The 21,635-nt window shown below is 45.2% G+C and overlaps 1 protein-coding gene across 1 annotated transcript in view; it reads right to left on the bottom strand.

Moving 5' to 3' along the window:
• Nucleotides 1-21,635, bottom strand: part of DOCK1 (dedicator of cytokinesis 1) — a 277,491-nt gene that overhangs the window by 255,410 nt on the left and 446 nt on the right. The gene's annotated exons all lie outside the window — the stretch shown is intronic.

Here is a 21,635-nt window from a genome sequence, read left to right as displayed (position 1 = left end):
AAAATTTCTTACTATTTGTTGTATCTCCTCAGGAAACAAAAGCATTTTTGGAATGTAATAATCACCTCTGAATTCCCTCCCACCCCTGAGGTTCTCACTGCTTTTCTTTCTGCCTCAGTTTCCAGGGCAGGGCTCAGGGACGTTTTACTGGAACAGAAAGAACTGGGTAAGGCACATGTGGCTGTCAGAGAAAACTGATTTCAGACCAAGAGCTCACAGAGCATCCACAACCCATTCCACACTCATTACAGGTAACACAGCACTTCCAAAAACCCCTCCAATTCCAAACCTGTGGCAGAGCTCTACGTGAAGCCATGAGCGGTGGGATCCAGACCTGCCTTCCCTGGCAGCTCCCTGCCACCCCAGCACATCTCCTGCACTACAGGAGACCAACACCACAAACCACATCTGCAGGAGCTGGAACTGCACACAACCACTGCTCTGAGCCCAAATCTGATCGTGGTCACACCCCAGGAACATCCCAGTGGGCACGAGGGGAGCTCTCATCCCAGCACGAGGACGGGGCACAGAGCTCACTGCCTCCTCCAGTTCCAGACTCCAGAAATTTATTCTCCCCAGAGCCCCTGGAAGTCCAGCTCACAACCAGATCATCAATAAATAAACCACTGGCTCACCAAGAAATCAATAAATAATCCATTGGCTCACCAATAAATAAATCCATAATCCATTGACTCACCAATAAATAATCCATTGGCTCACCAATAAATAATCCATTGGCTCACCAATAAATAAATCCATAAGCCACTGGATCACCAATAAATAAATCCATAAGCCACTGGATCACCAATAAATCAATCCATAACCCATTGGATCACCAATAAATCCATCCATAATCCACTGGCTCACCAATAAATAAATCCATTGGATCATCAATAAATAATCCATAAGCCACTGGCTCACCAATAAATCAACCCATAATCCATTGGCTCACCCATAAATCAATCCATAATCCATTGGCTCACCCATAAATCAATCCATAATCCATTGGCTCACCCATAAATCAATCCATTGGCTCACCAATAAATCAATTTATAACCCACTGGCTCAGCATAAATCAACCCACCCAGGGTGGCTGGGTCCTTTTCTCTGCAGAACTCCTCTGGCTTGACAGACTTTCAAGTGAAGAGCTAAATAAATAAATATGAGTGCACAAGTGGAAAAAAAACCATGAAAAAAACCATTTTGGAAAACACTCTATAAGAAGGAAGATTATTAATGGAATTAAAACACACTACAGGGTAGAAAGAATAAAGGTCAGGTGCACTGCAGAGACCAATATCACCAGGATTTAAATGAAGCTTTTAAAAAGGAACAGTTTATCTAGACATCAAAACAAGCCAAGCTATTTGTGTTTTAATGTTTTCCTTAATTTTGTCATTATTAGAGACAGATAAACTCTCCCTCCCAGGTATCTGGCACAGGATATCTGAGAGTCATAAATGCTACCCTGCAGGAGAAGGGGATTCTGAGAAAAGCCTTAACAAAAATGAGCATTTTAAACTGTTCACAGTGGTGAACACAGATCACGTGGGAGAGTCTGCTTGGAAACACCTCTCAGAAATATTCTCATTTTAGCTTTTGTACATAGCAGGGAAAACCAAGTTACACAGCCCTAACTCCTCCAAACTTGTGTGGCTGGAGTGCAACACAAAAAAAAAAAAAAAAAGCCAATCCTTGTGGTGTTTACTGAGATCCCTTCAGTGCTCACAGCTCAGTCAAGGCCCCTGGGATGTTCACACATCCAGAAATGAATCCAAGGACAGTCTCCCACCTCCAGGACCCTGACAAGCAACTTCACTGACTCACACCAGACATCCCAGCCAGGAAAAATTTGCATTATAACAGATTAAAAACCGGTCCTGTACTCAATTCACACTTCAGCTGAGCATTACTCCAGCATTTAAGTGGAATAACGCTGAGGATCAAAGGCAGCTATGAATAAAAGGCACTAAAATTTATGCCCAAGAGTGCTAAAACTGGTGTCTGTCACAACAAGGAAGGTCAGGCAGCAGGAGCTGCAGAGGAATGACCAATTCTTCTGACAGAAGATGACAAACAGCCATCAAATGGTAATTACTGCCCACGCCAGCTCCCACTGACCTCAACTGACTGAGGAGCCAGGGAGGGGTGATTTATCTTCAAAAATATATATAATGTGTGAAAAATACGTCTGCAAGAGAAAATAAATCACATTGCTGGCTTCCAACAGCATTGACAGATCGTGAAGCAAACAACCCAAGTAACTATAAAGTGCATTCCACCCGTGTGATTACAAAGCAAGGCTTGAACTGCACCCAACTCCCCTGCAAGGGAGCAGCTAACTCCTCCTCATGGGAAGGTTTTTTATGTGCAGTGGCATCAAAAGATGTTGTGATAGAAAATGTTTGATTGGAGCAAACGACAAGGCTTTAATTAAAGGAAAAGACAAAGTCTGGAGGAGTAAAGCATGAAACTGGTATGTTGGCATTTTGTCTCATCAACTGTATCCTGAGCTATCATTTAAAATATTTAAAAACCTGAGGTATAAGTTTTGATTTTTTTAAGTTGTTTTTTGTTTAACTGAAGTATGTTTTGCTTAATTTAAAAAATCCAACATCCACCCAAGGGTCCCAAAGTGCCAAAAGCAAAGGATTAAGTGTGGGCACAGAAAGAGGAATTTTTTCAGCTCTAAGAGTTGGTAAAGAAAGGAACACTGAGCAGGGCATTACAGTAATTGCACCAAAGCCCCATTTACCATTCAGGAACACAAAACAAACACCTCTGTGAGCTGCACTCAGTCTGCACACATCAGAAAAATGAGGGGGCCAACACTAGAAGAATTAGTGGTGGAAACAAAGGAGAAAGCAAACAAAGGTAACAGCAATTTATCCTGAAAAAGTTTTTTTCTAACTGTACAAAAGGTGAGATATCTTAAAATAGCATAAAAATGTTACAGAGTAATATTCCCTGGTATTACTTTGCTTTAAAGGCTGTATTAATCATTCTGAACTCCTGAATGAAACCAAACTACATTTAACACATTACCAGCTTTATTTTACACTGGCTTTAAAAAAAAAAAAAAAACTAAATCCTAACTGTGCTTTTTCAATAAAAGCAGACAAATTGCAGAGGTGAAAGCAAAGTCTTTTGTAAATTCTCTGGTATTAAAAGATGCCTGAAGGTTTTCCTATTTTCCCTAAAATGAAAGTGGATGATTTGAGTATTCAGGCAGATTCCTTACTCCTCTGCTACTCACCCAGAGGAGTTTCTAATTTCTACACCTGAGGCTAATGGAGAAGCAAAAGAAAAAAGCAGTGTTTGAGTCAGGAGTTGCACCTGAGAACTGTTAAAGACAATTATTTCATGTGTGCACTAACCAAGGGTAGATCCTCTCACCTTCACCTTGGGTTTTGTCATTCCTGGTCTCACCAAGCTTGAGTCAGAGTTCTTTCTCAATATTCTAATTATTCTGTTATCCAAACATTCCCCAAAAAATTAATTTCCTAAAGAAAGGAGAAGCCTGGAGAAATTCTCAGATCTGAACAGTTACCACCAAGCTAAAGGAGAAAATCCAGCTCAAGGTTCCTCCTGTCCAGTGATGCTCTAATCGTATTGATTAAATCCACAAATGTGACTTTTATCACAGGATTAGCCCAAATCCCCCAAGTTCAAGTAGATAGAAAGGATTTATCACCACTTTCCCTTACAAAGGTGAGACAGCTCCTTTCACTCCCCCTCTGTGGGAGCAGCAAACTCCAGAAACACACAATGGCTCCCCTGCAAACTCCTCCATCACTACACAGGGCATCTGCTGAGGGTGAGAGAACCCTGAACCAGCCTCTGGAAGCCCTCAGGCTGAAATCCCTGCAATGCCAGCCTGGTTCCCTCTTCCAAAGTCAGGACACAGAGAGTGAAGGGCCACCAAGCCTTTCCAAGCACCAGCAGGCACCCCAGGTTTCACACCAGATGGCAAAGGCAGCAACGTGTCCTGCATCACATTTGGTGTCTCATCACTCACCACCCAGTGGGAATTAATTAATAAGCTGAGGAAACTTCAGAAATCCAGAACAATCCCAAAGCTGGGGCCTGGTGCCTTCCCAAAGTGCAACCACCCAGCTGAGCCCTGCTGGCAGAGCTCAAGGAGGACAAAACAAGAGGCTCACTTGTCCTTTCTGCACTCATTAAAAAATACAGAAAGAAATAAAACCTGGAGAAAGCTCAGAGGGGACCTTGTAGCTCTGCACAGCTCCTGACAGGAGGGGACAGCCGGGGGGATCAGGATTTGCTCCCAGGAAAAGCAAAAAGAAGACAAGAAATGTTGCACCAGGGGAGGGGCTCAGGGTGGACATCAGCAGGAATTTCCCCATGGAAAGGCTGATTTGACATTGGAAGGGGCAGCCCAGGGAGGTTTGGAGTCCCCATCCCTGCAGGTGTCCAAGGAAGGGCTGGATGTGGCACTCAGGGCTCTGTGCTGGGGACAAGATGGGGACTGGGCACAGCCTGGCCTGAAGGATCTTGGTGCTCTTTTCCAACCTGAATACATCTGGGATTCTGTGAAATGAAGAGTTCTGGATGAAGCCAAGATTTCCAAGAAGCAAGTTCAGTTTCTTGCTTTCCTTCCTCCCCCCTTTCAAGGCAGACACTTTATTTTTAGGGAGCTAATGAAGTGAGCTGCTCAGTCACCATTTTACCAGCTCTCCCCCCTCCTCCTGGCTAATCTGCATTCAGAGTACTTCACCACCAAGTACTGAGAGGATAAAGCTGAAACTAGTGCTAAAAAATATATATATACACATCATTATTGACTCTAACAGCATTATTAATGTGCCATAATACACAGCTAACAAGAGGCACAATCAAGAACATCCAAATTGATTTTTAATATTAAGAAGTCCATTAAGTGAAACACCCTGGATGCAAAGAGTAATCACATCACCCCGAGCTCTCAACACTGGCTCTTGCAGGAAAAGCAAGATGCTGATTTAGACTAACACAAAACATTGTCCCGAGGCAGATGTTTTGGCATCTGTCTTGTGCTAACTCAGAATCACAGAGTGAGTGAGTTTTGATGTTCCCTCAGACCTCCTCCATTTCACTGGGGGCCACTAAGGAGCTGTAACTTGGCTCCTGCTCCAGCACCATCCTCCAGGAAGGCAAGGACAGCATCTGAGCACTGGCTGTGCTCACCCAAAACACAATTTGTGCCTCAAGAAAGGGATTTTGGTGCTTGGAATTCAGCAAAACTCAAAACCACCTCTACACGTGGTTATTAGAAAATTCACAAACATTTCAACACTACTATGTAGAAAATGCCCCCAGGGGTCTGCAGGGCAGGAGAAGGCCAAGAGTTAAAGGCTGGAGGGAAGAGGAACTCATCCAGCTTCTGGTCAGTGCTGGCAGAGCATCACACGTGCCTGGGCTGGTGCTGAGTCAGGCCACATCCTCCAGCCAAGGTCCCCAGGAGAGGAGAAGTGACCAGAACTGGCAGAGCTGCAGCTCCACACCCACTCCTGCCCCATGTGCCCCCATCCCTGCCCTCCCCTGGCAGCAGCACCGCACCCACCCCATCCTCAGCCAGCACTACCAGGGGCCAGCCTGCCCAGGGACAGCAGAAACCTCATCAACAGCAGGGACAGGCCCAGGAGACATCCCAAATCCAGCCACAGAACCCCAAAACATCAACAGCAAGGACAGTCCCAGGAGACATCTCAAATCCAGCCACAGAACCCCAAAACATCAACAGCAGGGACAGTCCCAGGAGACATCCCAAATCCAGCCACAGAACCCAAAAAAAAATCAACAGCAGGGACAGTCCCAGGAGACATCCCAAATCCAGCCACAGAACCCCAAAAACTCCAACAGCAAGGACGGCCTCAGGAGGAGTCCCAAATCCAGCCACAGAACCCCAAAAGCACTAGGGTTGGAAGGGACCTCTGGAGATGATCCAGTCCATCCCCAAACCACATCCAGGTGGGTTTGGAGAGTCTCCCTTGGAGAAGGAGGCCCCGTGTCCTCCCTGGCAGCTGTTCCAGTGCTCTGCCACCCTCATGGAGAGGAGTTCCTCATGTTGAGTGAAACATCTCCTGATTTAGTTTATGTCCAACACACAGAGGGGGAAACTTCCCAAATGTCACAAGCTCACCCTTAAACCAGCATGTTAAAGGGACTCAGAAACCCTCAAGTGCTTCCCAACACAGTGCTCCAGGCTAAACCCACACAAATAATGTCAAAGCTCCCCCAGGCCCAACTTGGTGCTCCAGGAGGCCACAGAGCTCCCTGTGAACATCCCTGAAGCATCAGCCCCATAAATCTTCAAGCCTCTCCCTTGCCATGACAGGAAACTCTTATTGCACTAAGAGGGTGTCTTTAGTAAGCATTACTACAGCAGTGGGCTTAATGGCACAGCTGTATTTTAATAGACATTTCAATGACTATAAAATCAAGTTCAACACACTGAAACCCCTCTTGCACTACTGTGGAAACAGGAAAAAAATGACACAATTCACTGCAACACCGAGCTGATGATGCAGAGCAAAGTGCCTAAAGCAAGGAGGAAATGAGGTGGTGGGAAGATGCTTTCATTTCCTACTGTTCTTCCTCCTCAGTATTGCTGCAAGGGAAAACAAAATCAAAATTCCTCTGTTCCTTTCTCAGGAAAGCCTATGGAATGGGAGAAAAAGGATGAAGGGAGTTTGAGGCTTTTTACACATCAAACCTTACTTCCTCAATTTCTTTTTCTTTGCCATCACATTATCAGGCTGCCTCCAACAGCAAGACTACAGACCCCAAGTCAAAGAAACCCCAAGGAACTTGTTCTGCATTCCCTAAAAGAACACCCAGAGAGAGGAATGACCTGCTGAGAGCCCCAGTTGGACCCAGCAACACTTTCCCCCTCCCTCCCAAAACAGCCAGGCTAGGGCAGAAATGGGAAATCAACGACACTTTTCCCAAATTTGCACCTCACACCGGAATTAGGGGGAAAAATCACCATGGGAGGGAGTCAAACAGCACTGAATGCACTCAAAGATAAGAGCAGCATTTTGCAAAAACAGGCAAAAATTGTTTTTCTCCAAAGCAGGGGCAATCACATGCTCCAGGCGGCTTCCAGCGGACTTGGCTCGGCCACTGGCCCTAACAAAGGGTCACTGTCCAGCTCCCTCAGCTCCAGCCTGGGGCAGCTCTCACACAGAGCTCACATCCCTGTAATTCCAATTCCCCCACCTCAGAGAATCCTGGGAACCCACACCAATCTTTGTGCTCGTTCTGGAGGAAATGAGGAAAAGTAACTGGTGTGATCCCACTGTTCATTAAAGAGCCAGCACCAGGTTTTACTCCATAAATTCAGACTTCTGGGAAGGGGGAAAACCAGAGTAGAGGAGCACCCTAAATCTGCTTCCAGACCCTGAGCTCCACAATTTCGGAACAATAAGAACCCACCTGTTCATTTGCAACCATTCACTTTATCATGAGTTCATTTCATCATTCTAAACCCTCTTCTAGCCTAATCACAGAATATTCTGAGTTGGAAGGGACCTACAAGGATCATCAAGTCCAACTCTTTATTATTATTAAATTTATCAATGATTTTTAATACATATATAGTGTAATAAATTGGTATTTTAAAGTTGGTGTAGCCCAGTAATCGATCCCAGATGTACACAGCAATTCCCAGGTGAGAATTTGGTTCCCCACTGCCAAGGCACCCTTCAAACCTACTGAAACACATCAAAAATAACCCTTAGACTTCCTCCCCTCACTGCCCTGAGCCTCCAAATTGCCCTTGTTAATTCAGAATAATTCAAAGCCCTAACTCCTTCCTTCCCAAGCACAATCATCCAAGGAAAATGTGTTTAAAACCCCCCTGATGGTCACATATTAATGGTAAATTAAATCACATTAAAGTGATTACCTTCAAAAGTTTCTCAGAACAGAACTCCTTATCTCCAGTCTCATTGAAATCCAAGTTATAGTTATTGAAAATTATTGCAAACCTATCATGCCTCAACAGAGGTGCACAACACTTTGGGGTAAAATTTCTGTTTCCTGAGTGATGTTAGGAGATAGTTACTAGCTCTAAGCTTAATTTTTTTTTCCTTCTTTTATTGTGAAGCAGTTTCAGTCTTCTTTTCTTCTCATTTATTTTTCTCCCAGAAGACCATTGACAGAGCCACAGTACTGGGGGAATAGCTCCTTCCCAAGCACAATCACCCAAGGAAAATGTGTTTAAAACCCCCCTGATGGTCACATATTAATGCCAGGAGGGTGATGAAGGTGCCTCTAACCCAGCAGTAACTCGCTCAGCTCTGCTGTAAGAAAGGGACTATTTGGATTGTTCTTTGCCCCCTTTTTGCAGGTTATTTTCCCAGCATCACTCTGAGGATTCCCTGCAAAGGGGGGAGGCATTAGCAGCCAGCACAAGCCCAGGGCAGAGCAGAGCCGGAGGCAGCTCCTGGCCAAGGAGCAGATCTGGGCTGTTCCTAGCACTGCACACACCAGCTTAAGGGGACTGATTTCCCTGCCATGATTCCCCAAATCTGCTTCACTGTCTGTTTGGAAAGCTCCAACAGGCAGCAAAGCTTGTGCTAGGCTAGACAGTGTAATTTTCACCTTAAAATGTTTGCTTCCCTGGCTGAAAAAATACTGCATTCATCTGAAATCAGTGGTTGTTTCTCAACTCCTCAACTCATCTCCACTTGCAGCACCTCTACCTCAAAACAGAACTATTGAAAAACCAAATTAATGACAGCCAGCACACTCCACACAATTCATGCCCAGCAAACCAGCTTGCTTTTGACATATAAATCACACATTTGGCCTGGCAATGTTTGGTGAAAGCATCCTCTGAGACACCAGCAGTGGGACTTGTGCTGGAAAAGGTGGGGAGATTATTTATGCCATTCTCCTGCAGGAACCTAACTCAGTCCTCTTGCTAAGCAGCCTTCAGTGTTCTGGAGAAAAACAATTTAAAAACACTTCTTGCTCCATGAATGGCCCAAGAACAAGAGAAAGCTGCCACATGCAAAGGAACAACACAAATTCTGTCATGTACAGATGCAGCAAAGAGGGAAATAGTTGTAGAACTCAAGATTTCATTAATGATCACCAACATTTTACTTTTCACTCAGTTTAGCCAGGCATTTCTCAAAGCTGTCACTACCCATCTCCTGAAAACCAAAGCTGGCAATTATTCTAGTTCCCCTCCACAAAAATATTTTATATTTTCCACACTTTTTATGTAAACGTTATGGAAGCATCCAGACAGCCCTTTACAAATATAATACATGAACTCCTGGTCTTAAAAGTTCATATCCTGCTTTAAGATCAGCACACTGTGTTATAGATGGTATCAACACTCTGATTGTAAAAGCTTGCAGTTATGCCAATATTTTAAATATTCAAGCCCTAAAAGTATTAAAACTCCTGGTTTTCAGCCAAGAACACGTTCACCTTCGTGTGCTCTAACTGTGGAAAGTGCAGCTGTTGCAGGAAGCCCAAACTGTACTTTCTGTGTTTAAGGCAAAAATCTGAACCAGTTCCATCACTCATCACAGCCCAGTAAATAAACAGAGGCTCCTCTGCAGCACCAGTGATTGATAAAAATCTATTAATAAATCACTTCAAGAATACATTCAAGTAGAAAATCAAACCGGAGCTGAACCCACACAAAACTTCCAACAATGTCAGCAGCACCACAACTGAGTCATTCTCTCAAGTCTTGACTAAAATGTGCTTATCTGGCAATATCCAGTCTTTATTTTTGGGGAGTAAGAATTCCCTCCCCACAGAGCTCAAAGCAAGATACTTTAGCATTTGAAGATTCAAATGATTCTTAAAGAACGTTTGGGATGTTTTTCTCAAAAATACTTTGCTGATCTTAAAGGTCCTTTCCAACCTTAATGATTCCAAGATCATCCAGCCCAACAGTCAAGCCAGCACGACGGCCACCACCAGCCCATGTCCCCAAATGCCACATCCACAAGTTTTGGACACTTCCAGGGATGGGGACACTGCACCAGCTGCTGGGCCCCCATATCCAGTTTGGCTGCAGCACTGGTTTAACCAAGCCTTTGCCATAATCTCACACAAGCACCACCTCCATCAACATCCCAGACTGGGATTGAGCAGGAGAGGCACCAGACAGAATCCAAAGTGCAATTCTCATAATCAGCACTTTAGAGACAGATCAAGGCCTTATAAAACATTCCCTCACCCATGAGCACCTCCTGGAGCTCTGCAGGGCAGCAATGCTCAGCATTAAAGCAATCCCATCTAACTGCAGATGTCCCTATTACCAGATAAACATCTAATGTGCTTTTTAAATCCTTTTAGAGTCTTAGTTCCAGTCAAACGCTCAAGAACACAAATACAAATAAAATGTAGCGTAAGAAATGCCAAAAGAATATCTGGCTCTGCATCAGAAAGTTTGGGGTTGGTGTTTTGTCCCGTTTGACTCACACACTGTGGAAATTACTGGCCAAGAAATATCTCTGCACCACAAAAAATATCTGTTCTCATCTCCAGCCACTTCAGTGTCAGCAAGCACAGCTGTTTCCTCACCAAAACAGCTCAATGACTGAAACCTCTGGGAAAAGGATCTTTATCCACTGCTTTGTCACATGCCACTAAATTATTTTTACAAAGGAGTCAATGGCAGCTGTTTGTGAGGCAGTCCCAGTGCTCCAGGAATTCTGAGCTGCCCCTGTGCACACTCCAGCCATGGCCTGGACAAGAAGTTTGGTTCCTTTGTGCCCAAATGTCAGTGAGCAACATCAAAAAAGGGCAGAGCAGCCCAGTGGAGGTGACAGAGGTGGCACACAGGCTGCCAGCAGCTGCAGAGGTGTTGATGACAGGGAAGGGCAGAGCTGGGTCCTGCCATACCAAACACAAACCTTCTGCAGATCAACTTTATTGTCAAACAGAAGCCAAAATACCCCCAACATTAAGAAAAAAAATAAAAAAATAAAAATGCCACAAACTACTTTTTTTTTTACAACCAGCTTGTGCCACCCTTCACACTGAAAACTTCAGAGATCAATCCACAAGAAGGAAAAAAAAAATCCAAAAAGCAAACCCACAAGGCATACCAGGCTCAGAGAGAAGGCAATAAAATAGGCTCTCAAGTCTTCTCCACCTAAGAATCCTGGTCAAAGAAAGTGATGGACTGATGGAAACACCAACAACTACCAGCCATGGCAAGAAAAATATAACAAGCAAGACTGAGGCAGTATAATAATGGGGGAAAGGGTGAGCAGGAAGGAAGGAATTCCTGCAGGGATGACAAGGAACAGGTGATGCCTGCAGAAAATTGGTGGGAATTTGAAAGGACAAAATAAGAGAAATAAAGGAAAAAAGAAAGAGGGCAGGCACCAGGTAGCAGCACAACTACCTTAGGTTAGAGCATACTAAAGGCTTGAGTGCAAGCTTTATCTTCTATATTAAAGCTACAAATGAGCCACAGATTGATGCAAAAGAACAATTCTCCCACAGCACCCCAAAGCAGCAGGAAAAAGTCAATCAAACAACAGCTGCTGGACACATCCTCAAAACAGTAATTAAAGATTTCTTGTCTTGTTGATGTTAGTTTCCACTCATACACTCCCACTTTGAGAGATTAACCTCCTATTTATCAACAGAAACATTCCCACAGGCCCTTATCTCCACTTTGCTGGCCCAAGTGAGTGACACATTTCACCATATCTCTGCACAGTGCAGGCCCTGCTTCAGAGGACAGCACTGGCAGGGCATTCCAAGGCACCCCCTGGATAATCCCAGCCCTGGCAGGGCAGGATTTGCTCACTGCACTCACATGCACAGCAGATTTTCCTGAGAGCAAGCGTCCTTTTCAATCCTTCACCATCTGCCTCAAGACTCACAAACTCAATTCTCATCAACAGCTTCCATCTGGCTCAGCACTGAGAGATTTCCTGTGGCGGGCTCTGCTGCAGGAGCACTTTTTTTTTTGCTATTACCACTTGCTTCCACTCCATTTCTGATCCACACACTCTGCATGAAGCAACTCCTCAATAAAAGCACCCAGCTCCCTGCCCTGAACCATCCCCTGCTGCCAACATTTCCTCCTGCAGACCAGCTGGCACATGAGGGGGATGCTCAAGGCTAAAGCAGCAGCTGGGAGGCAGGGAAGGCAAGAGTGGCGCTCCCCATCATCCTGTACCTCTGCCCACTCCCAGGGGCACCAGCAGCACCAGGCTTGGCCATGGTCTCCCTTGATTCCACTTTTTCCTTTTTATTCCACGTAGGAAAATGGGGAAAACCTCCCTAACACAGCCCAGCTGAAGATTTCTGGGTATAGTACGGACTCATCTGTGCCTCGTCCTTCTGGGACACTCAGGTCCTGTTCTGAGTTCTGATTTTTCCTTTTATTTTTTTTTTTCCCATGCATGAAAAATAGGGAGAACCCCCTAACACAGCCCAGCTGAAGGTTTTTGGGTACAGTGTGGCCTTATCTGTTCCTTGTCCGCCGAGGACATGGAAATATGGCTCAGGCCCTGTTCTGAGTCCTGGTTTTCCTTTTTATACCAAGTATGAAAATGGGGAAAACCCCCATAGCACAGCTGAAGGTTTTTGGGCACAGCATGGACTCATCTGTTCCTTGTCCTCCCAGCACGCTTGGACCATGTCCCAAGTTCTGATTTTTCCTTTTTATTCCATGAATGAAAATGGGGGAAACCCTCCTAAAGCAGCCCAGCTGAAGGTTTTTGGGTACAGCGTGGCCTCATCTGTTTTGTTTTTTTTTTTCTTTCCAGGACACTCAGGCCCCTGTTCCAAATTCTGATTTTTCCTTTTTATTCCATGCACGAAACTTGGGAAAACCTCCCTAAGAGAGCCCAGCTGGAGGTTTTTGGGTACAGTGTGGCCCCATCTGCTCCTGTCCTCCCAGGACACTGGGCCCTGGCCCTCCACAGATGTTATTTTATGTTTTATTCCATCCAGCCCCCAGCCGGTGACGCCGGCACTTCCGTGCTTTGTCTGGATAAGCAGGAGGAGGAAGGCAGAGCAAACACAAACACCTCAGGCTGCACTTGCAGAAGGCATCTGTGTGCCTCAAGAGGCTCTCAGGTATTTCAGATACCTGTGTTGAAACCCTGGATGCTGAGAATTTCAGACTTTCTGTGCTGAAAGGCACAGACCCCCCCCCCAAAAAAGGGTACATTTGAATTTAAACTGTAAAAAAAAGCTTCCAAAATTAATTAATAACAATAAAACTATAAGTCAATAGTTTAAATGGAAGTGTGTATATCACATAGTAAAAAGCTCAGAATTTAAAGTTTTAAAGCATAGTTATATATATATATAAAACTAAAATAAAAGTTTTAAAGCAGTAACTTTAAAGCTCATCCCATTGCACCCTCTGCCATGGCAGGGACACCTTCCACTGTCCCAGAGTGCTCCAACCCCATCCAACCTGGCCCTGGATACTTCCAGGGATGGAAATACCAAATCAAACACCTTCCATCAGCCCCCTGACTACTGTCACTGCCATGAAGTGTAAAGCAGTAACTTCTTCACGAGTTTAAATAGTATTTTAAATAGTATTTTGCAATTAAACAAAAAAGTCCACATTACAGAACACAAGTAATTAGTTATTAAGGTAAAAATAAATTATTTAAGTGTCATTTCTTAATTAGTTATTCCTTAAAAAACTTTATAAAATAGATACAAAACAATTTTGTAATTTATTAATAAAATACTGTAATAGCCACAGCCTATAAAACTGTAATATAAATAAGAAATAATAAACATCCAAACACAAAATACCATCTCAAACACTTTCAATCCCAAACCTAACCCAAACAAAAAGAAAAAAAAAATCAACATTATCTCTGTGCTCTCTCCAGTCCCAAGTGCCCACCCTGCAGTGCCAAATGTTCCAAATGCTCCAGGAAGCTCTGCCAAACCAGCCAGGACCCCCCAGGTCAGGCCAGGAGGTTCCTCCCCAAGGGAGACAATTCCTGCTGCCCTCCCCACGTGGGACTCCTCAGGGATAACGAGATTTTCCCAAAACCCCCAGACCTGCTCAGCCAGGCTCCAGCAGGTTTTCCACCTCAATATTCAATAATTTCTGCAGCACATCCATAAAAGTGGCACAGCCACTGCCAGAGCAGGGATGTACAAACAGAGGGCCTCAAAAACCCAAGTGCCTATGAGCAGAAACATTGATTATGTACAATTTTGCTGCCATTCCCATTCAGAAATTACACAGCAAATCCTGTTGCACTCACTTGTTGGTATTTTCTACTGGGGAACACAAAGACATTCTGCTACTCCAACACCCTCAGGGCAAAATCAGCCACCAAAACCCTCAGCAAACATGTTCTAAAAAGGGTTGTGCTGAAATAATATAAGCAGCACTCGAAATAAAGCAGCAGTGCAAAAAACAAAATACAAAAAAACCCCAAATTCATGTATGGCAGCCAGTGGTTGCTTCAGTTCTTCACCCATCTGTTTGTTTTGTTACATAGAGGGTACATGATTACACATAATAGTTCTCAATGCAACTATTTCAGTTTAGCTACAAAGCTATATGGAGCAGAAAAATATTTCCAGAGATATTTCATCTTTCTGCTGATGAAACTGAAATGCAGCAACTGCAGCTTCTTGTATTACAAATCTTTACAGCAGAAATCAGATTTAATGCACAAATTACATAAACATGAGCAGATAATTCTATAAATATATAAATGTTTGCACAACTACAGTCTGAAAAGGGAGACAAAGTTTCAGAATTACAAGAATTCTCTCTCATTGAACATTTTTTTGGTTTAGACAGGGCGTGATTTCAATTCCTCCCCCCCACAAGCTAAATGAGGAAAGTATTCCAATAACTCATCAAGGAATTCATTAAAGCCTTACTCAGAAAATTACTATTGTCAGAACAGCCCTGGGGGCCACCACAGACTAGAAAACAGAACTAAAAATGCTTTTAAGTTTAATAAAAAAGAAAAAATCTGACTTGTCAGTGGTCCACCACCCTGCCAAAAAATACCCATAAGTAGGAGCAGCTCCATTGAGTATTTTGAGGAAGTTTTGAACTTGCAGGAAGTCAAAGGGGAGAGGCAAAACTGACACCTTGGGTGGAATAAATACTTGAAAGTGGATTAGAGGCAGTTGTTGGAGCTTCCATTCATGGCCAGGAGTCAGCCCCAGTTATTTATCTGCAGCTGGACACATCCCCAGGTGTTCAACAAGAGGGATTGGATTGCAGTCCTGCAGGACCACACTGAAGGATTAGACAAAGCAAAGGATCCTCCATGCACAGGACAGGACACCAGGAACACGAATACTTAAAGGAAAAATGATCCCAACCCTTCCTCCTGTAGCTGCAAGCTGACAGAGGGGCTTTCTGGAGAAGGTTTAAGTTGCCTCTGGTTTTGTTTTTTTTCCCCCTTCCCTGAAAGTTTTGCCTTTGCAGAAAGGAAAATGCCTTTGTAACACAGAGAAACCTGTGCCAAGTGTGGCAAAGAGCCCAAAATCAGCATTGTTTGAGTGCACCTAAGTCAGGCATTTCCAACAGAACACAGAAAGGGATAATTACAAAACCCACCAAGGTGCTACTTGAAGTCAGAGAATCCCACAATGGTCTGGGTTGAAGGGAAAGCTTAAAGCTCATCCCATTGCACCCTCTGCCATGGCAGGGACACCTTCCACTGTCCCAGAGTGCTCCAACCCCATCCAACCCGGCCTTGGGCACTGCCAGTGATGGAAATACCAAATCAAACACCTTCAATCAGCCCCCTGACTACTGCCACTGCCATACCTGCATGCCATGTTAAGTATCAAAGTTCACTTTTCTACCTTCTTTTTTATTTTCTAGGATAAAGAGTAAAAGCAGCAGCTGAAAAATCCCTAAACTGAATGAAAACTTCCTTTGCAAAGTTAAATAAAAGCTCTGTATTGTGGTCATAGGCAGCCCCTAGTGAAGTCAGTTTGTGCCCTATGAGAAAAAATAACTCCTGGAAAATCCCATCAGGAATCATTTCTCAGAACAATCCCAGCTTGTAATGTTGTTGCTGACTGGGATGAAAACAAACAGGAGTCCACACTCCCTTCCACTGATCTGGTAAGGTTATCCCTCTCCAATCTGCTGTTTGCAACAAGTGTTTATTGACAGAGAACAATAGCGGCTGCTGAGCACACCGGGAGGAGCTGAGCACCAGCCTGCAGCCCAGCTCGGCTCATTCCTGCAGGAAGAGGCGTGGTGCATCTTCCAGCCCTGCCCTCGGCCTCAGCAGCTGCCAGGATGGGGCAGCACAGAACTGCAACCCTCAGCAAGCAGGGAATCGAAGGGCACTGGAAAATACAACCATGGAATGGTTGGGGTTGGAAGGGAGCATAAATAGCATCCAGTGCCACCCTGCCATGGCAGGGACACCTCCCACTGTCCCAGGCTGCTCCCAGCCCCAATGGACACCTGCAGGGATCCAGGGGCAGCCACAGCTTCTCTGGGAATCCCATCCCAGCCCCTCCCCATCCTCACAGGGAACAATTCCTTTCCTATATTCCCATCCTAACCCATTCTCTATCATTTTAAAGCCACCTCCCCTTGTCCTGTCCCTCCATCCCTTGCAGAGAGTCTCTCTCCATCTTTCAGTTCCTTCAGGCACTGTAAGTTCTCTCTGAGGTCACCCCAAACTTCTCTTATCCAGGCTGAACCACCCCAATTCTCTCAGCACTTCCTCCCAGCAGAGGGATGTAACAAATAACACCCTGATCTGGGTGTGCAGGGGATGTCACAAATAAAAAACCCTGATCTGGGTGTGCATGGGATGTCACAAATAACACCCTGATCTGGGTGTTCAGGGGATGTCACAAATAACACCTTGATCTGGGTGTCCATGGGATGTCACAAATAACACCCTGATCTGGGTGTTCAGGGGATATAACAAATAACACCCTGATCTGGGTGTTCAGGGGATATAACAAATAACACCCTGATCTGGGTGTCCATGGGATATAACAAATAACACCTTGATCTGGGTGTCCATGGGATATAACAAATAACACCCTGATCTGGGTGTGCAGGGGATATAACAAATAACACCCTGATCTGGGTGTGCATGGGATATAACAAATAACACCCTGATCTGGGTGCGCATGGGATATAACAAATAACACCCTGATCTGGGTGTGCATGGGATATAACAAATAACACCTTGATCTGGGTGTCCATGGGATATAACAAATAACACCCTGATCTGGGTGTGCAGGGGATATAACAAATAACACCCTGATCTGGGTGTGCATGGGATGTCACAAATAACACCCTGATCTGGGTGTGCATGGGATATAACAAATAACACCCTGATCTGGGTGTCCATGGGATATAACAAATAACACCTTGATCTGGGTGTCCATGGGATGTCACAAATAACACCCTGATCTGGGTGTCCATGGGATGTCACAAATAACACCCTGATCTGGGTGTGCAGGGAATATCACAAATAACACCCTGATCTGGGTGTGCAGGGGATGTCACAAATAACACCCTGATCTGGGTGTCCATGGCGTGTGTTGGCTCTAGGAAGCTGAACCTGCATGTGCTCACTCCAATCCCCTGATCAATGCAGCAGCCAATCTTCCAGGGACATTTTACACTTCCCCTTCTGCTCCACGGGGTTGGGATGTGTCACAGCACAGCCCTGCTGTCACTAACAGCAGCCACCTGTCCTCTTCTGCCAGGCAGCTCCAAACCTCACAGCACAGCAGCACTAAAATCACCAAGACCCATTCCTAAGATCCATCTTATTTAATTTCCTTCAAATGTTTCCTTCTCTGCTTTAAGGCACAAATGTGCACATGATATCACCCTGAACAAGAGTCCCCGTGTGCCACCACAGCTCCCACAGCCTGGGCTGGGACTCCAGGGTTCCACAAAAGCCTGAAATCTGTCCTAAAGCACCACAGTCCTCCCTGAAGCAGCAGAGGAGAAGCAGCAGTGCTTGGCTGTAGGGTTTCCTGTGCCTTCACTAGCCTTCATCTTGACAAATTCTTATCCCCCTGTTCAAAGGGACATTACAAGAGCAAACCTCAGCTGCAAAAAATTTAATTCATGATCATTTTATCACCTCTTAGTCCACCAACTCCTTAAAGCCCTTCCCTAATAATAAAATGTATCTATTTCTGTGTACCTGGTGTGAAGGTATTTCCATAAACTCCTTTGGAAAAGCCATCCCAATCTATCCCAATCTCAGAGAGACTGGGATAACACTAAAACACCCTGACCATGAAGTGTGGCCAATGTCCCCATCAAAAATTAGGCTTGTTATTATTTGCCAAGTCATGACACACAACAAAAACTCACCAGGAACAAACAAAAACACTGGAACTCACTGAATTTGGAAAAGACCTCCAAGACCAACAAGTCCAAATCCAATTCCCACTTTGTCACCAGCCCAGAGCACTGAGTGCCACATCCAGTCCTTCCTTGGACACTCCATGGATGGGGACTCAAGCTCAGTAACTGGGAAGTTCTCCTTTTACATCTGTGCACATTTGCACATTAGTGCACATGGCACTAATATTCTGTTTCACCATCTATTCAACTAAAAATAAAGGATTAAACTACCATAGTAGTGGTCTGATTACTTCATATGAACACAAACCTTTGAACACAAAGGCATTTTAAATACCATATTTTTTAACCACAGTAGCACCAGTTCTACCTCTCACTGCAGTTTTCAGCCCAAAGGAAAAGGGGCAAAGAAGAGCAGGACTCGGGATTTGGAAGCTACCACAGCCACTGTGCACTGTCTCAGAAGTGCTGCTCAGGCTCCCAGAGCAGCTCCTTACATCCCATTTCCCCAGCAGAAGGAAAACCTCCAAAACTACAAATCTCCCATCACACAAAAAGCAGGGAATGGGAGGCTGAGCAGCCACACTCCACAGCCACTGTGTGACACTGAGGGGACACAAACAGCTCTCAGGACTCCCTGGAAGCCTCTGATGTCCCCTGTGATGTGGAGGAAGCCACACATGCCCGTGGTCCCCTCCACACAGCCACACTCCTCCCCAGCAGCTCAGGGCGAGGGATGAAAGGCAGGATTGAGATGACGGACAAGGATCTGCAGCCCTGGGAGCAGGGAAAAGCTCCTCCAAGGAAGCTGATCCTGTCCCTGTTCCGCCTGGCTCCCCACATGTTCCCCTAATATCCGTATGATCCCATTAGATCCACACCCATTCCTCCTGCAGCCGAGCCCTGAACGCTCTCAGGAAGCGGAGCTGAGTCACTCTCTCAACTGCCTGCTGAGATAATTCCTCTGCACAGAGGCTCACGGCAGCAAATTCACTGTGCAGGCATGCAGGGCACCCAGGAGCATATCCCCAAAATCCCCAAATCCCATTGTGCCACAGGGAGTGCTCCTCAACACACCTGGGTCCTACCAGCTGGCACTACAGGCTTCTTGGCATCATTGTTCCAGCTGCATCACAGCCAGCAGAGCTTCACATCTTGAGATGCTAAGAAAACTCTGAACAGGGCTATGCTACAGGAAGGGGAGAAGGGATATAAATGGGTTACATAGGCACAAGTGTGTATTTTATATGTACACAACTCTATATACAGACACACGTACATTTCTGAGCTGCCACTACTGTGACACAAACATAACCACAACAACACACCTCCCTGATATGTCTGCCTGGGGAAGCCTGCACACAGAGTCCCAGAATATTTGGGGTTGGAAAGCACCTCTGGAGATGACCCAGTCCATCCCACCTGTCACCTGGAGCAGGTGACACAGGAACACAGCCAGGTGGGTTGGATGTCTCCACACCCTCCCTGGGCAGCTGCTCCAGAGCTCAGCCACCTTTCATGGAAAGAAGTTCTTCCCCATGGTGAGGTGGAACTCCTCCTGGCTTAGTCCATGGCCACTGCTCCTCACCGTGCCACAGAGCACCACTGGAATGACGGCACCCTGCTTTCAGAGATATTTGCATGGGTTGATGAGGCACCCAAAGCCTTGTACATTATGTTTCTCTAAATCCCATTAGCATTCCTATTAGGGATTTTCTCCCTGGCAGACAATACTGAGTCAACATCAGCCCGAGGACTGGCCATGGCAAATAGGAAGGAAAATATTCCCAAGTCCAAGTTTTCAGGTTAACAGTGCTGTCTCCAATTCTGTTTGATACTACACAACTGTTGCATCAATTCTCCACAACTTCCAGCTCTCACAAGCAGCAAAAAATAAAACATCAGAAGACTCACAAAGCCCTTTCTTAACAACATAAAGGTCCACAAAACACATAGAACCAAACAATATTCATTTTCTTTAGGAGGACACCAAAAAGAAGCTATTCCTCCCAAAGCAGCCTCTAACAGAATGGCACAGGTCAGTGAACCCAATGTTCAATTAGCTCTAAATCTGATTTATCTCCTTGTGACACTTCATCCACTTTCAGACCTCACATCCCTGTCATGCAGCAGAGAAATCCCCCAGTTGGGTGAGGATCTCAGTCTCCTAGCAGGAAAAAGAAAACAAACTATCAGAGAAACATAAATTATTATAAAAGCATTACAAACTTCTCTGCAGAGCAGTGGACACAGAAAACACCAACTAAGCACATCCCCTTCGGCTTTTTCAAACTGGGAGGGATTTTTTACTCTTAAATTACATTTAAATCCAGTTTTCTTACTACCCATGCAATCCCCCACACTGGAGATGCAAGTACACTTAAACTGTGTTATGAAACAATCAAGCCAATTTCACATTTTTTCTCTCATGTCACTTCCAAATTAATTTCAATTCAATTTCAAGACATTCCTGGAAAGCGGGCTGGGCAGTCACCCCCACCACAACACAGACACGGAGTTCCTGCAAAAGAGGAACTTGCTTTCGAGTGTCACTGGGCTGTAGCATCAGCTTATACTACGTGACAATTCAGCCATTCCAAAATACCCATCCCACACCACCAGGCAGATAATTTGGAAACTTAACCAGGGACTACCATCAATGGCACTTTTGCTTCCCTGTGCTTGTCCTGCATCCTCAGCGCTGGAATTACCCACAGGTCCCACACGCTGGAACTGAGACTTCCTAATAATTTTTAAAAGCCAAGCTGTGGTTTTCTAGGGACACACACACACAGAATTTAAAATTAATTTCCTCAATTCACCCACATTTTACTCAGCCCCAGAAACTCTCTTCTTCCTCCTCCCTCTGTTTATGAAGCTTAGCTGTGCGTTTCTATGAAAAGTTGTTCCTCACAATCAATCCAGCCCAAGAACTGTGGTAGGCGTTGAACTTCACGGTTCCAATTTGAATAGTCAGATTTATTATTTCCTTCCTCCAGACAAACGCTCATTCACGCCAATAAAGTTTTGTGCGCTGCACCCCCGAAATAAAACCTTTTGCTCCAAAAAGCAACATCTTTAAACTCATTCCGGGCCCTCCCGGCCCAAACCTCACGGGGGTTTGGTCGGTTTAGTCCCAGCGGGGATGTGCGAGCCACCAGCTGGGAACAATCCCCCTCTGTTCGAGAGAGACGGAAGGAGCGCGGTAGGAAATGGATCCCAGAAAGCCCTGATCTGTATGAGCATCACACTCCGGCAGAACCCACAGGGACAGCACTCGGGGCACGGGCTGGGCTCCCAAAGCCGCCAGCCTGGGAGCGCATCT

The sequence above is a fragment of the Molothrus aeneus genome, chromosome 8 (assembly GCF_037042795.1).
Source record: "Molothrus aeneus isolate 106 chromosome 8, BPBGC_Maene_1.0, whole genome shotgun sequence".
NCBI classification, from domain to species: Eukaryota; Metazoa; Chordata; class Aves; order Passeriformes; family Icteridae; genus Molothrus; species Molothrus aeneus.
The sequence above is the reverse complement of the archived record's forward strand: the minus strand, read 5'-3'. Positions and strand labels throughout refer to the sequence as shown.